We start from the raw sequence: 16,289 nt of genomic DNA on the forward strand, positions 1-16,289 counted from the left end.
TCTTGCATTTAGTGTTTTATTACTGTTGTGTATGTCCGTATTGTGTTGTGTGTACAGTGTGAGTGACTTGGGACATCTAATGACGATAACAGGAAGTGAGTAGAAGAACATAAACTGTTATGTTTTAACCTCATTCTGAGTCATTGGGTGGCCTCTCAGCATGCATGCAACATAAAAAACAATTACAAAAGCTAGATGAATAGATTTTTATTGTTTTCAACTCTGGAGAAAGCTTCACTTGTAAATATAATTTAAATTTGCTGCCCAATTATTGCAGGCTGTTGTTTGTAAAGGGATACGCATTAAGAAATCCCTTCTGTTGACACTGGCAAGGACAGCTGGTGCTACTTTATGACTGGAATTTCATTTGGACCTCATCTTCTGCGACGAGAGACACAATTATCTGACAGCTTGATGCATCCTGAAAAATACAGGAGCTGACAAATAAAACACAGCAAAGTATCGGAAAATACCCAAACCCAAACAACCAGCAAAAAGAGGTCAGGCTTTTCTAGGTATGCCCTCCCTTGTGTTGAAACATGGCAATTCCCATTGCTGTTTATCTTTGCGTTTGGCTGCAGCTTCGCTCCGAGAAACTCTCAGCAGCTGAAATCTGTTATGACGTGAGCAAGATGCTGTTTTTACGCTGGTTGAAGGCATACTGGAATCCCCGGAGGTCCAGGAGGAAGACCTTTGACGTACTGTACAGGAGTGTTGAGAGGATGGTTTGTCACTACATTACTCAACTTTTAATGAAGGGAATCATCCTACGTCACGCTCTTACTGTTACCTACGAGTTTTAAACGTTCTATCTTTTGAAGGAGAAGATGACTGGAAGCCACGTGATCCCAGATTTCAGTTTGTTTTTCAAAGATTTACCTCAGATTTAAAACTTGGCTCAGTCGTCTTATTTCCACTTCTGCAATCTGTTCTCATTAAGGCCACGTCCCCCCTGATGGAAAGAGAGCATTCTTCATGGCCAAAGTGCACTAATCTGTGTCAAACACAAGTGAGGACAAAGTTAATGCATTATAGCTGGCACCAGCAACAGAGTCCCTGGATGGACTTGTTTTGCTTCCAACCCCTTAAGAGCCAATTCCCTGTCTCGCAATTACCTTTTAACGTCACGTAAAGATAGAAAATTGTACACAGCAGACGTGACGTGATGGCTCACGTGAACACTTTTTTATTTCTACATGCTGGAGTGGTGTTTGAGCCCCAAAGTACCCTGCAGGTCCCCTCTCATGTCACGGTGGAGGTCCTGCAGTGTGTCTGTGATTAGCTTATCTGGCTATTGTGTCTCAATCTCATCCAGCTCTTTCATCATTGGAAACACTTGATTCATCACAGTAAGCTGGAAAAACAAGGTGGGAGTCAGTTTGATGAACATGTTTCTGTTTTGGTAAGTTCATTTGTCCACAGAAAGGATGCAAGCCATATTTGAGAATGCTGATTCACACTGGGTGAGGAACATGATGATGATGGTGGGTGGATGGAGGAACCTGACCTTATGCACTGCCCAACTCCCAAAATGGGTGTGGCCAGCTTTTTAGTTGAAGCATAATTCCTTAAATCATTTCCTCTTTGACCCCCCATAACCTCCTTTTAATCAAAATGCTCCCTTTGTACAGCATCAGTTAAAACACACGGGCCCTTTTACACAATACATATGAGAAGAATTCTACCAGTCCACCTTAAGAGATGTCTGCATGCAGTACCACCTTTACGCCTAGTGGTGTCAGTATTGTGTCATATATCAAATATCCATCTTGGCCTCCTGAACCAAGAGGAGAGTCATGCTTTTAAGGTGGTTCATGAGGGTTAAGGACTGAGTGTAGGCCAGTATCAGTGTCAAGATTCTTTTATCATGCAATTTGTGTGCATGCTGTAGCTTTCTACATGACTTTATGCTATCCTCCATGTGAACCCGACCCTCGGTTGCCGCAGAGGGTCTTGGTGCGGCTGTGTCTTGGTGCGGCGTGTGGCGGCTGACACTGGAAAGCAGATTAGAGTTCCCGGTCCCTGGAGGCGAGTGCCTGGGGGCCTCCCGGGCTGCCACCAACAGGGCTTTATCACCCGCAGAGGATTACGGCGATTTCATCAGGGTCCCTGCCTGCAGCCATACACAGCAATGCATGCACGGTATGCGCACATGGTCACAATATTGGCTCATGAAACGCAATGGGAAAGATCCTAAAAGATCCCACTGTTAAATGCATCGGTAATTTGCATGTTGGCCGTCTCCAGACACCGTGTCATGCCCTGAGGCCAGAGGTTTTCTGTCTGTGCCGGTGGTCCCAAACAGCAACAGTTACTGAGGTAGAAGAAAAAAGCGTTTTTTTCACATCCTCTTTTGTTTCTCAGAGATCAAACATCCTTTTGATTGACAGGTGATCGGTCCAGATATGTCTCATCCCAAACGTTTACATTCATAAACGTTTCTTCATAAAGTAAGAATTTTCAATGGCTGAATGAAGTACAAACAAACGGAAGGCATTCGGAATAAGGTGCTGTGATATGTAGTATTCTACACTGGTCACTAGGTGTCAGTAATGTTCGATGAGAAACACAAGCCCAGATTTGATTGCAGGAACAGAAACTCACATGAGCAAGAGTCATACTTGTGTTTTAAATGTATCGTTTTCTTTTATGTCTTCCAGTGAGGGAAGATATAGGGTGATATAGGGGTGTTATTGCCTGCCTAGAGATCTCTAACATTGATTCAAAACTGCATTTAGAAGGCTGTAAATGCTATTGTACATGTAGCTCTGCAGTTTTTGTTCAACGTGCCTCATCTGCACTCTGAGGCATAAAGTCGGAGAAGCGCCAGGAAAGTGCACAATGAATTACATAGTTTTGACTGGATTCTCCCATAATTCCCAAAGTGTTTGGAACTATTTTGACCAATCCCATAACAGACGGCTTTTAGCGGCATGCACATGGCACACATTTAAACTAGGTGTTTAATTAGTGGCTGACTTGTTATTAACTTTCAGCCAGTTTGTCATTTCCTTCTAGCCCACCTAAACAACTGTGAGCTGAAACATTTACGCCTGCGCTCCAACAACATTAACAAATAGGTCAGGCCTGAAGGTTTGTGTCCTGCATTGGCTTGCACAAAAGACAGCCTGAAAATCTTTAACTCTCGACTCTGTTTACTTAAGCTTGATTTATGCCTGCATACGAGCGGTGCATGTCTAAACTGGCCTGTCTGACTGACAGCTCCTTTTGCTCGTGTCAAACGCCTCAGTGTCACAATAGGCTGCTGGTTGTTGGGTGCCCACATCTGACCGTAGCCACACTGATACTTGCCAGATACCTGGTGTGGGCCAGCCAGGGAAAATTGCAGTAGATACTTTGAGAGCGGTGCCTGTTTTTTTCTGTACATATACTGTAGTTACCTCTATGTGGGTATTTGTGTTGCATGTGTATTTCTGTGTGTTTGCTTTATGGTCCGTGTGTGTGTATTTACGTCCATGTCTGTGTTTTTGTCCGTGTGCTCATGCGTGTGTGGCTTTCACTCTCAGGTGCGATTGTGCTGTTTTGTAGCACTCGACTTGTGTGATGTTGGATCGGTCCATTTGACACAACACTGAGTGCTGGCCGGTCGAAATAAACAAGCATTTCTGCTTGTGCACTCTGGAGTTTACTGGTGTATTAAATCTGAATCATTAGTGCCTTTTGAACCGCACAGACGGTCCGCTTTTATGAAACGTCAGTCAGCTAAAACTGCACCTTTTGTAGGTATGAGGTAAGTGTTATACAGGTATTTTGTGAATGTTTAAAATAAATTGACTTAATTGCTATAATATTTTGACTTTATTTACAATATATGAGAACTTTTTCCACTTACATCCCATAGGTGTCTAGGGTAAGATGGGATGTAACAAAAGTGTAAAAAGAAAAAAAGTATTTAATGCCAGAAATGACAAAAAGAATCCCTGCAAAGACAAAACTGTAATTTGGTCATTTGGTACTGGACTGCGCCGAGATGGGCGTGGTGGCGCACCAGGGGAGGTGTCCACATTTACATTTTGGCACAGTGGCAATTTCATGGCAATTTCATCTCAATTTCATTAATTTCATCTCATTGCTTGCCAGAGGTGCGGAGAAAGCACGTCAGCTCCGACCTGGTCTATTCTTGGCGCAGGCGAAGCGCAGCGTAAATTGGCTGACAGGCGCACAGTGCAGATTTTTCAGAATGCCCCCGCCAAAATCAACATTTTAGAAGTGAAAACTCTGCCAGAAAAAGCACAAGACAGATCCACTCATCGCTCATCTCCTTGGCTGTGCCAGATTGCCTCTCGCTTCGCTCCCCTCAGTAACCATCCAATCCCTGTTGGTATGCAAATAACCCAACACGCAGCACAGACTTTGTAGAAACAGAGAAACAATTACAATTAGCAACAATACAATTAGACAATAAATAATTATTATTACTAATAATAATTAATAATAATAATTAAAAACAACAATATAAAGTTGTTTGTTAAAATCCCGCTGTAGGATATATATAAAAATATATATATATTTTTTTTTTACTGTTCATTTTTTCTCAAGGAAGATGAGGGAGGAGATACCGCAAGTATACCATCAAAGGTTCTCCTAGTTGGCGATATAGCAGGAATGCTGGTGGAAACCAGGCAAGATGACACGTATTAACTCGTCATAATTCACAGAAAAGGGAAATAAATGTCTTTATGTTTCACATAAGGATTGTGAAAGATGGGCAAAATTCCAAAATGGTGCAGTTCCTCTTTAGCTCTTATGCTTTATTTTTAAATAATTAAAACATAACATAATTGTATTTTTGATGTATTGAGTTTGTCAGTCACTATTTTATGCGTCGTAATGCCACAATTCACTTATATACAGGAGGTGGTTACCTATAAAGTTGCACAATTTGGTTTCAATAACTATTGTTTGGCTTTGCCAGAGGCGGTGCAGTCATTAAGGTGTGTTACACTATCATTGTATACTATAGGAATGAAGTGTATTGACATTTTAAGTAACTTAATTACAGAGTCACTTGACAGCATTCAATTTTATCTTCGAGTTACGAGCACGAGTCTTTGTTGCTAGTTCTGCCGCCACTCCAGCTGAAGTATTTTGTTTTGTTTTGAGTTTTGTCAGGATTATTTCTACAGAAAATATTATGTTTTGGTATAGACTCTGCGAATACGCATTCAAACAATACATCTTTGTGGAAAGAAAGTACAGTATAAGCAACCAAACCATGTCTGTATGTGTACTAAAGGTGATCTGATCATGAATTATTCAGTCAATCCTCTTTCTACATATTTCCTAGTTGTGCCTTTCAAATACATTAAGACTTTATTTTTGTCTCTTATTCCCACACCCTTTCTTTCACTTCTTTCTCGCTCCGCCCTTCTTCATACCATCTCAGACTTGTCCTCAGAAACAATAGCCTCATTGTGAGTTTGTGTGTGTGTGTGCGATGGACCACACAGGACAGCAGATTAGCAGAAAAAAAACACTGCTACTTTCATTCCCTCACTGCTTGCCTGTGTGATCAACACTCAAACCATCAGTCTTTGACAGCTCATCACTTTGCAAATTAAACAGAGGAAATACCTCGAGGACATCCATGTCTTTTAAGTTGCACATGCAGTACATACATGTCTATGTCCTTGGTGGGGGGGGGGCAATCTGGGCTTTGGGTACCTGTCTCATCATGGCACTTGAGTGCGTGTGTATGTTGGGGCGCTATAATGGCTTGACACATACACACAGACGTTATTGTGCATTGTTTTCACACCGAATGAGGGAGGTACTGTTGTGTTCTCTGCGACAAACTATGTGGCACATGTTGGAGCTCATTTACCAAAGTACTTATAAGGACACATTTAAGGCAAACAGATGAGATGAGACGAGATGAGATGAGAGATGAGATGAGACAGGACCAGCTGTCACGATGTGGGCGTTACCCCCTTGTGACAGTTCTTTCAGTTTCCTTTCCTGCTTTAGTTCCTGGTTCATGCCCTTATTTTGTATTCACTTCCTGTGTTGCTCTGTTCTGTTTTCCGTTGCTTTGCATTATCGCCCGCACCTGTTTCCCATTTTCAGTGATGCCTATTTAGTTCAGGTGCGCGCTCCTTTGGTTGTTGGGTTATTGTCGTTTTTCTGTTGGACATGCTAGTGAGTGGTTCTGCTGCATAGCATCTTCATTAAATACATTTTTTACCTGCAATTGGGTCCTCATCTCTGCATCCTGGGGTCGCTACACTACACGACCATGCCCGAACCTGACACCGGCCCTTATACAAGAGCAAAACTTGATTCTAAGCCTTGCAGTGGAATCTCTACAGCTGATGTCCGACTATGCTATTTAATTTTATGCAATGTAAATTATATACAAATAATGGAGACACAGTGTGGCGCATCACTAATTAAATAAAGTTAGGCTTTCTGCAATTTTAAACTATGCTTCTAAGGGGAGTACAATGTAGGACCTTGTCAACATAGGAACAAATGAGCACACCTTACAACATAACAACTCAAAGACTTGCACCAGGGGAGGGGGAAAGGTGCTGAAGGTGTTATGATCTATTTGTTCGCACCGGGGGGTGGGTTGGAGATGTATCCTTGGTTGCGTGTGCATGTTGGCCTGGAGACATTGACCTGTCTAGCGCACCATCTTGGTGCCTCAGTCCACAAGATGACAACAAAGCCCAGTCTAGAATGAGACCATTAAATCCATTAAATACAGATAATAAAGCTTTTCTAATGACAGTTCAACCCCATGGCATGTTATTTCTTTGCAGTAATATACAGTAATTTCTATAGGACGTAAATCCAAGGTTTGGCCACACTGTGAACCTGGTTAACATGGTGGCCAAATGTATTACACACAGCCCTCCCATTACTGATGATGGTGTCAGAACAATGTTCTCATGTTCAAATGTGTAGTATCATGACAAGTGTGTGTGCATGCGTGTATGCGTTCATGCTCAAGGCTGTGGAACCATGAATTATACAATGCAGGCAATGCGTTAAAGCTGCAAAAACAACTGGTCTCCATGTACTTATACTTTAAAAAGAGGGTTCAAGAGGACAACAAATTTAAAACAGGACATGTTTCCTCAGTCTGGATTAACCCTAATTAGATCCATACCTGTATTCGTAGGCACAGAGCCAGTGTTATTTTTTGAAAGTTATAAAAATATCTTAAAGAATGGGTTGAATCTTGTTTCTGAGAAGGGACCGCAAAAGAAGGCCCTTAATCTTCATATGCAATTAACCTGCCAGCGCTGTAAATGCTTAGGGAAGCGGAGCATCTCCTTATATAGACATGATGGCAACTCTTATTTGCTTTAGAACTAAAGTACCTTCAGCTCAGGAAATCCACAGTATATAAATATGTATGCGGAAGTCATAAATGCACGTTTGTAGTGAAGAGCGCCTTGTAAACCAAGGCTTCAAAGGTAGGAACTCATATACACATGCACATGTAGCCTATATCTATGCTGTACATCAATTTATGTTGGTGTAAACTAGGGATGGCGGGTTATATAAGAGATGTTGAAATGTTTTATTTGATGGAATGTTCCAGCTTGGCAGAGAACATTTGTGAAATGGACAAGGTTATCAGTGAATGTCTCAAGAGGGGGTATGGCTATTTGACATTTAACCCTTTGCCGTCTGACTTCAAGGAGTTGCTGCAAACATGACTGGTGTGGTGCACACTGATGGAGGAATATACCATTTCCACCATCAATTACATTCTAAATCTATGTTTATGTTTGAATTGGTTTTACTTTCTTCAGAAAAACATTGTCCTCCTGAAATTGTGAAAATTGAAGATAACAATGCAATTCAACCTTGGTTAGTGTACGCCCTGGTTAGCATATTTCTCGGTTTACAGCAAAATTGTACAAACAACTTTTGCTTGTACTCGCATATATTTTTCAGCTGGCTTTTTGTGTTGCGTAAGTCATTCCATGACCTGTCCATGACATTCTTTGCTAACTAACAATTAGAAATACTATTCGAATCAAAAAATAAGTCAGCAAAACAAATGATGCAGAAAACGGATGACAATAAATCAAATTCAATGATATGGTTTGCTTGCGGCCTGTGCTTACATAATATAGAATAAAGTCATTTCCCATTTGTCCCATTTGTGGTGGATTTATACAAAGTTCCATTATTTTCTAGTAGTGCCAGGCCAGATACCCAAGCGGTTTAAGTATTGTAAACAGCAAGGAGACACAGCACCAGCTCCTAGGAGCATAGAGTATTGGTTATCTCTGCTGCCTGGAGCAACATCAGTCTGCACATCATCAGTCACATCATTTAATATGCTTGGCTGACACTTTGAAAACAATTCCATCACATTTTGTGCAAGCCTTTGCACTTTCTGCATGCACTTTTGGAGGGAATATTCAGTCTGTTAAGCAGAGTATGACGGCGTCAGATGTGCATGATGATGATGATGCCCGGGGGCTAAGGAAAGGAGCACGGTCACAGTGCACTGACGGATGATGAAACTGCTGACTATGTCATTCTGTGAGCCTGTGTCACGTTCTTGAGCAACTCTCGACTCGTGTTCACTCCGTTGATGTACCGGACGGTAAGATCGGCGCAGCTGAATATGACACAAAACCACATGGTGTCACTGGGCTCATGTGAGTGCTTCTCTTGGCTCGCCACGGGTTGACATTCATAGAAATCTCCGCTCAAGCTGTGCTCATGCACTGTCAAAAACCCTCAGGCAAAGTAAACATTCGGTATAATGACTGTTGTTGTGTTTCCATAGCAACCAGGTTTGTTGGTCACAACAGCAAAAGCAGAAACATGTTGTCTTTCCTGGGGCAAGATTGATAACAATGCCTTTTATTCCAGTAATGACATCAGTCGAGCATTAGACACATCACGTGTTCATACAGTGGACTTATTCAGGTGGTGCAGTTGCATGATTCAAGAAGAGGTGCAAAAGATCAGTGCAGCCATCAGAGCTGAATTTTAGTTTGTTGTATTTCACCAAAATTGCACCCATTGTGCGTGTGGTAACACATACGTCAGGAACGCCCTCTTTGGGCGATTTTTACTTCTGAAAATGTTTGAAATGTTTGGAATCATACAGAAAATACATAGAGAATGCAGTTAAGTGGACACATATTGATATTATTTATGACTTATATATTATTTATTACTATTACTATAGATTACTTGTGCATATCACTGGGACAAGTGGCTTCGAAAAAAGTTGTGTTCTTCACCCTCGTTTTTCAGCCATCAAATTTGTTCTTTTTTTTTGCAACATTATGATATAACTTATGACGCACATCTCTGCCATTATTTATGTTTAGGCATCGAACATTTTAGCTGAACAGTACATTCAGTTTTTCATACATTGCTATATCTCATGCTGCAGGAGAACAAAAAAAGGCAGCCGACTGCCATATGGGATGGTGAGATGCATTTCCTAATAAAAACAGCATGGTGAACTGTCAGATGGAGCTCAGAGAGCAACTCATTCTGCTCAGCTCCTTGGCTGTTCAATAGATGCAAATCTCAGTAGCAGCCAAGCAGAAAACATCATTTCTTTTTTAGCTTGTACATGCTATGGGTCACGTACTGCCAATTAACAATGGAGACATTCAAAACATGCAAAACACCTCATTTCTACTTCATCTGTCAACAGTGACGGGTTCCTATTAGAAATGTCTTCAGAACCAGTATTGTTTGTTTCAGCATGAGGAACATTGGATTGGGTTTCAGGAAAGATGATAGTTGTGTTGAACAAATAGAGTCTTTGTTGTCACTTACCTCAAAGGGTAGCTTTAAGGGTGCATAATAAAACACATCATTGAAAAATACAGCAGTGAAGTACTAAGAACCGTCCAGTTCTTGTTGACCAACCCACACAGATTCAACAGTCAACATAATAGCATGAAACCTGCGTAAAGTGGCACCTATAAAGAACCAGCAACACTACATAAAAACCAAGTAGAGGAGTCACTTTGGTGTCTCCCTCCCCACAAAACCACAATATATAAAACAAGGCTTTAACAAGAAGCATACGGCAAAGCAACATCAGGCTTTAACTGGCTTCTACACTCTTTCACTTCTTCTGCATGTATGTACGAATGTATGTGGTGTCGTAATCAAATCCAGTTTGCTTACAAAGCATGTTAATGTTACATCTGACACCCTGAAATGATTGGTTTTTAGCAAACATAGAGAATAATGTATCTTTCTTGTATCTTTTCAAGCAAACTGTGCTTTTCTTTTATTTTACTTTTGCAAGTGCCAGAACTTTGACAAAGAAGGTGAGAAACAATATTGAACTTACGGAAGAAGATGTAGTGTCCGTTACAATGGGATTGCAATGTAAAGCTAGGAACCTTTAACGCCGTTTGCAGGGGGAATGGTTTAAGGGAAACACATTACAGGAAGTGAGCCAGTCCGGTGTGTGTAATGATGACTGTGCCTGCAGATGAAGTTCAAGTGAGCAAATAACTTTAACCGTCCACTCTCCATGTACGGCGGTCTTGAATAAAGTTAACAATCATGTTTAATGTACATTTATCTGGTTAATTCATCATATGTTGCATTGATTTTTGCATGTAAAACTACAAATTTCCTCTGTAAGATAGTTTTTGGTCATATTTCTGGGTGTCTGGAATGGATTAATTGCTTCACACTGATGTTTATGACCAGGAATCACATGAGACATTTGACTTGGACCATGTGGTTTGAGTGATATTGATAGATTGAACATTAATAACAATGAAGGCTGAAAAGGAATTCTGAACATTTTCTGCCTGTTTGCCCACCCCCACCCCACCCCCCGGTGAATGTAAAAGCACATACGTTGACTGAATCACATCACACCACCTGAAACATGACTTGACCTCACATACACACACGCACACAAGTCTACAGGTGCAGTCAATTCCAGAGACAAACAGTGGAGCCACTTGGGCCAGGAAATGATTTAAAGCTATGGCGGAAGGAGCGATGAAATTGATATCTCACTCAACATTGGACTGGAGGCATTCGTGGGTGTTTGATATTACAGGTGGACTGGGACACACAGTGGAGTCGTGTGTCCACTGCTGACCCTGAGGGTCCTCTGAAGGTGGTGATGGTGAAAACAAGGGATGAGACTATACTATGAGATGCTCTTGTCTAGAAAGTGACGTCAATTGACAATAAAATGCATATTCAGCTGCTTTGCAGTACAGTGGTACCTTGGTTAGTGTCATTAATCCGTATCAGAAGGTCCGACTCAAACCAAAACATACACTAACTCAATTAATCCCATGAAAAATCATGTAAATCCACAAAATACATTCCAGAAAGCCAAAAATCTTATTACATAACACATTTTTGCAGTTGAACCTCGGTTAGCGTCCACAGTTAATATCAACGTATAGTGTAAGGTTGTGTTATTAAAACACTGTGTGAGTCCAAGTGCAATTTTATCACAAATCATGCTTAGCTTTTAACAGAGAAGTTAGCTTGCTGACAAAATAGCAACCGGTACCAGAGGTCCCATATGTAGCCCATACATGATGTTGTCCGGGGTTGACATGTTGGTGGTAACAGCTAACTTGAAGATGCGACTCTTGATAAGAGTATTCCACAAAACACGATGTAGCAGCCACACGCAACACAGACACCATCTTTCTATTTTGTCATGAGTCATTTATTTTTATCATAGGATACAAGTGTCAGCTTTATAGAATCACATACAGTCAATCACCACACTAATACACTAGTTAAGATGTGCTTACCCAATCGGCTGATGGTGAACCAGCACAGGAAGCAATGCCATGGTAACCCGAGCCAAATGGGTACATAAAATGAGAGTCCCCCCCCTCCCCCCTTATAGATCTGACTAGCGGTCTACGTTTTGAGAGCAGCCAGAATGTTCTGTCTTGAAGAGACGCTCAATCAATTACACTGTAAAATAAATCTCATGACGATGAATCAGAAATTGACGGGTTTTACTACACATAAACCAACATGCTAAAGAGAAAAGGTGCTCTTCCCTTGAAAAACTAGTGGCTGATTGGATGGAATCAGTGTAAAGACGATTTGCTGATGAGTGACTAGCAAGCATAAAAAGCTCCAAAGAACTCTCTGCTCTTGGACGTTACGTAACGCTAAAGCTGTGTCCTCCGCCAACTATCAATACGACTCTTCAGTTATGCAACAGCTGCATGTGTAGCGAATAAAGGGAATAGTACAAGTAACTGAAAACAATGAAATGGGATATTTTGAGGCAAACACGTGTCCAGAACTTTGAGGATTTTACAGCAAAGTAATATGCTAACGCATGCTAATTTGCAAACATAAGGTATTCTCAAAAGCGTACATGTGAGGTCACTCTCCGATCACACTGACACTGTTCAGGGTAACAAATAGGCTGGAGACTATCCCAGCTGTCTTTGTATGCCAAAGCTTAAAGGTAAGTGGTGGCTTTTTTCCCCTTGCCCTTTCTCTTCTTTGTTTGATTTATTTTGACTCACGGTATCTGCTTTTGCAAGAACATGGCACACATCAGCATAAACAGAGGAATTTTTCATAGAAAGAGGCAAACAAGGTACAGTAACTTTGGCCTCGGAAGTGTCCACCCAAACGACTGTTGTTTGCTGGCAGGGGCCTGACTCCATTGTATCTTCATTGGTGTCATTTGACACCGCAGAAGAGCGAAACCACCCTTGGCTGGACAGGCCTCTACTTTCAGCCGTGGTCACCAACCTTTTTGAGGCCAGGAGACGCTAGTCTTAGCCGTGAATCTCTACATATATGCTGAACATATATGCACATTTTAACAGCAGTTTGAATGTACCATTGGTGTTTAGGTCCAAGGACCCCTACTTACCCTGCAAGGTGCCTGGCATGTAAAAATCAGGGAATTTACAACCACAATCGATAAAGTCCCATAGATGGATTGGACGATCGTGATCAATGGTTTGGCGAACCCTGTTTTAGAGACTCAACCCTTTAGATCCTGCACAACTCTTCAGACTAGGGCTGTCCTACTCAGTCTGACCAGCATCGACTGATGAAGGCTGCTTGGACTCATCTGGGTCATCATATTCTCAGGGCATTGAATCGACTATAGCTGTCTAATCTTTGAGCATTTTTTATTATACTTTTATTTACCCAGGCAAGCAATTTAAGAGCAAATTCTTATTTACAAATGCAGCCTGAACAAAGAGCAAAAGCACTTTGACGGGAGAGGGGAGTGCGGAAAATAAGAACTATGTTCTATAAAATTACAAATATCAATACAGTAAATATGTACAATACATACAATACAAAAGCATCAAACAACAACATTAAAGCAATGGGATAAGGCAATTGGCCTTATGAGCTTATTATTGGCCAGCATGAGCTGATGGTGAGACAACCTGACTAGTCCTGACAATGAGGAATCACTTAAAATGTGATTGACTGACCACCAGTCCAGGGTTCAGCCCACCTGGACTGGGTTCCAGCTTTCCTGTAACCCAGAACGGGATAAACCATTACAAATTGACAGATGGCAGCCCGTTGTCTTAACTGTGCATGACCAGTTCCAGTCCTGTGTTCTGTGCCCAAATCCATTTTATAAAGAACACCGCCACAAGGCCTTTATAGCACTTCAATGGCCTTTTGTCCCTCCCCAGTTTCCTTCTTTTTCACTTTTTTATGAGACAACAATCTCTCCTAGCCAGACTGTCTGCTATCTCCCAGCATGTGCTGACTTGATTTTTCTTCTCTCTGTCAATTTCACCTTTTTTTTTTACTTCAACATGCCATCTAGTCTTTGTGTTCTTGCCCCCCCCCCCCCATCCAGGTAGGTTTATGGTGCCAGACAGAAGAGCACAGTGTTTCATTGTTATTTCCAGCCAAGATAACACACATGGCTACTCACACTCACCGAAACATCAGCAGCCTTAGGTCTGAGAGTTGAATATTTTGGGGTTAAGAGTCAAGCTGTCACCAAGGAAAGGGATACTGCTCCGCATAAAGTCATTCCCTATAGTGGCCTGCATTAAAACTGGCTTCAATTAATCGCTTCTATTACCTACAATTGCAATACACTTCCCAGCGAGCCCTTTAAGAGACGCTGTCTTTAACGCAAGACCACGTGATGCACAGCACACTGGGATGGTCCACGACCAGCTGGTTCTGCTCCAGTTGGCCCTTCTGCTTAACAACGGTTGCCTACTGCCCCAACTGGAGCCCATCGCCACGGTGGGCAGACAGCCAGCCCGCCAGATGCGAGGCCGTCTCCATCGTCGAGTGCACATACACAACCAGAACGCCTCACCTGTGAAACAAGCATTCGCCACACATGTGGGTCATATGCTGAAATGTTTTCAATTGGCACATTTATGGCACATTTACGCTCATCCAAAAAGCGAGTATGACCTTGTTGTGGCCACAGATTCCCCTTGCGGAAAGCAGCCCTCTTCAGGACTCTGCTATTAGCGGCTTTGTGGGGCAGAGTGGCGACATCTTAATGGTGCACAGACCAGGCAGACCCCTGCGCTGAGAACTCAACTGGCTGCAGGGAACACCACTTAAAAAGATACTATTTATTAACTGGAACCACTAAGCGATGGTTTGGATTTGTGTTGGTAGCAAAATTAATCTCAACATTTCTTGTTTTTCTTGTCACTTCACCATGGAGCTTCAAGGATAGTGGTAGATCTTTACTTCATGAAGGCTATTTACACCTCTTCGTATGGGGCGCCACATGTAATGGTAATGGTTTAATTCCATTTGAACATGCATCAGATTACAATTGAGTGCATCACATAATCAGTTCACAGTTCCACATGTCCAAAAGGAGTAGGAAGAAGCAAATCTTAGTAAATCCTACCCCTCCATCTGGTACTTTTACAATCAGTAACTGTTACATTTGTTCACTTCCTGCTTTCCTAATATAATTTAAGTATTTTTTATTTTAAATTCATTCATTCATTCATTTTCTACCGCTTTTTCCTCACGAGGGTCGTGGGGGGTGCTGGAGCCTATCCCAGCTGTCTTCGGGCGAGAGGCGGGGTACACCCTGGACTGTTCGCCAGCCAATCACAGGGCACATATAGACAAACAACCATTCACACTCACATTCATACCTATGGACAATTTGGAGTTGCCAATTAACCTAGCATGTTTTTGGAATGTGGGAGGAAACCGGAATACCCGGAGAAAACCCACGCATGCACGGGGAGAACATGCAAACTCCACACAGAGATGGCCGAGGGTGGAATTGAACCCTGGTTTCCTAGCTGTGAGGTCTGTGCGCTAACCACTAGACCCTTATTTTAAATTTATTTTATGAATTTTTTTTAATTATTTGTTTTATTTTTTTATTTTTTTTTTTGTCATGTACCGAAGTACAAGGCGACCATACAATGGTATAATGGGTACCATAGTAAGTGTCAATATAGTGATATATATAGCACATCATGACTGGTTCAAGATTATTCATCCTTGTATTAATTCAGTCACACTTTTCTATCTGAAATATATTTTATCGTAAGTTTGCATGCCCAAATTAGGTCTGAAGGAGCCTTGGGAATAAAATAGAGCAGCATGACATCACTTTAAAGAGGCCAGAGGTCACGATGAGGTGTGCATTGTGTTATGTGTCTGGACAACTTCTTGTAAAAGCAATGACACATACATCCACGACCACCCTGGTCTGCAAAGAACCAATTATGACTGTCCTGCTCAAGATTGACAAATTGCTTTTTAACTCGCCGTATCATCGTTTCACAAGGATGCTCTCAGAAGGACTTTTGAAGATCTGGAGTGGGAACGGGCAGATATAGGCCTGTTAATAAGGCCTATCTGAAGTAAGGTCTGGCCAACTGCCAGCATGTCCATAGAGTAGAAAGGCAACTGCTTTGTGATCCACCGTGTGAAAGCACGGACAATCAGTGACAAAATTTGCTTTGCCATCGATGCTTAATGGCCTGTTGCTCGTTTAGTAATCATCACTCTGAATGTGTTCAGTGCTTTGCTAGGCTAACATCATCTTTTTCCAAAAGGCAGCCGGTGTTCCATGGGCTTGCGCTTTGGGAGCCAGAGCTTTACAGGCTCGGTTACACAAAGAAAGCAATGATGTCAAGATTTCTGGATGCAAAGTAAAAGCCGGCTCCTCGGAGCCTTGAAAGAATACAAGTCCTGCTAAATGTGTAGAGCTGGAGGTGTGATCATAAATTCAAATTCTCTCACACCTCAGTAAATTCTGCTCTATTTTCCTCTCCCTCGCTCCACCGGTCTCTCTGCCCGTCTTGGCACATTTTTAAACC

This window comes from Doryrhamphus excisus, linkage group LG15, assembly GCF_037039965.1.
Source record: "Doryrhamphus excisus strain RoL-2023G ecotype Guam linkage group LG15, RoL_Dexc_Guam_v1.1, whole genome shotgun sequence".
Classification (NCBI taxonomy): domain Eukaryota; kingdom Metazoa; phylum Chordata; class Actinopteri; order Syngnathiformes; family Syngnathidae; genus Doryrhamphus; species Doryrhamphus excisus.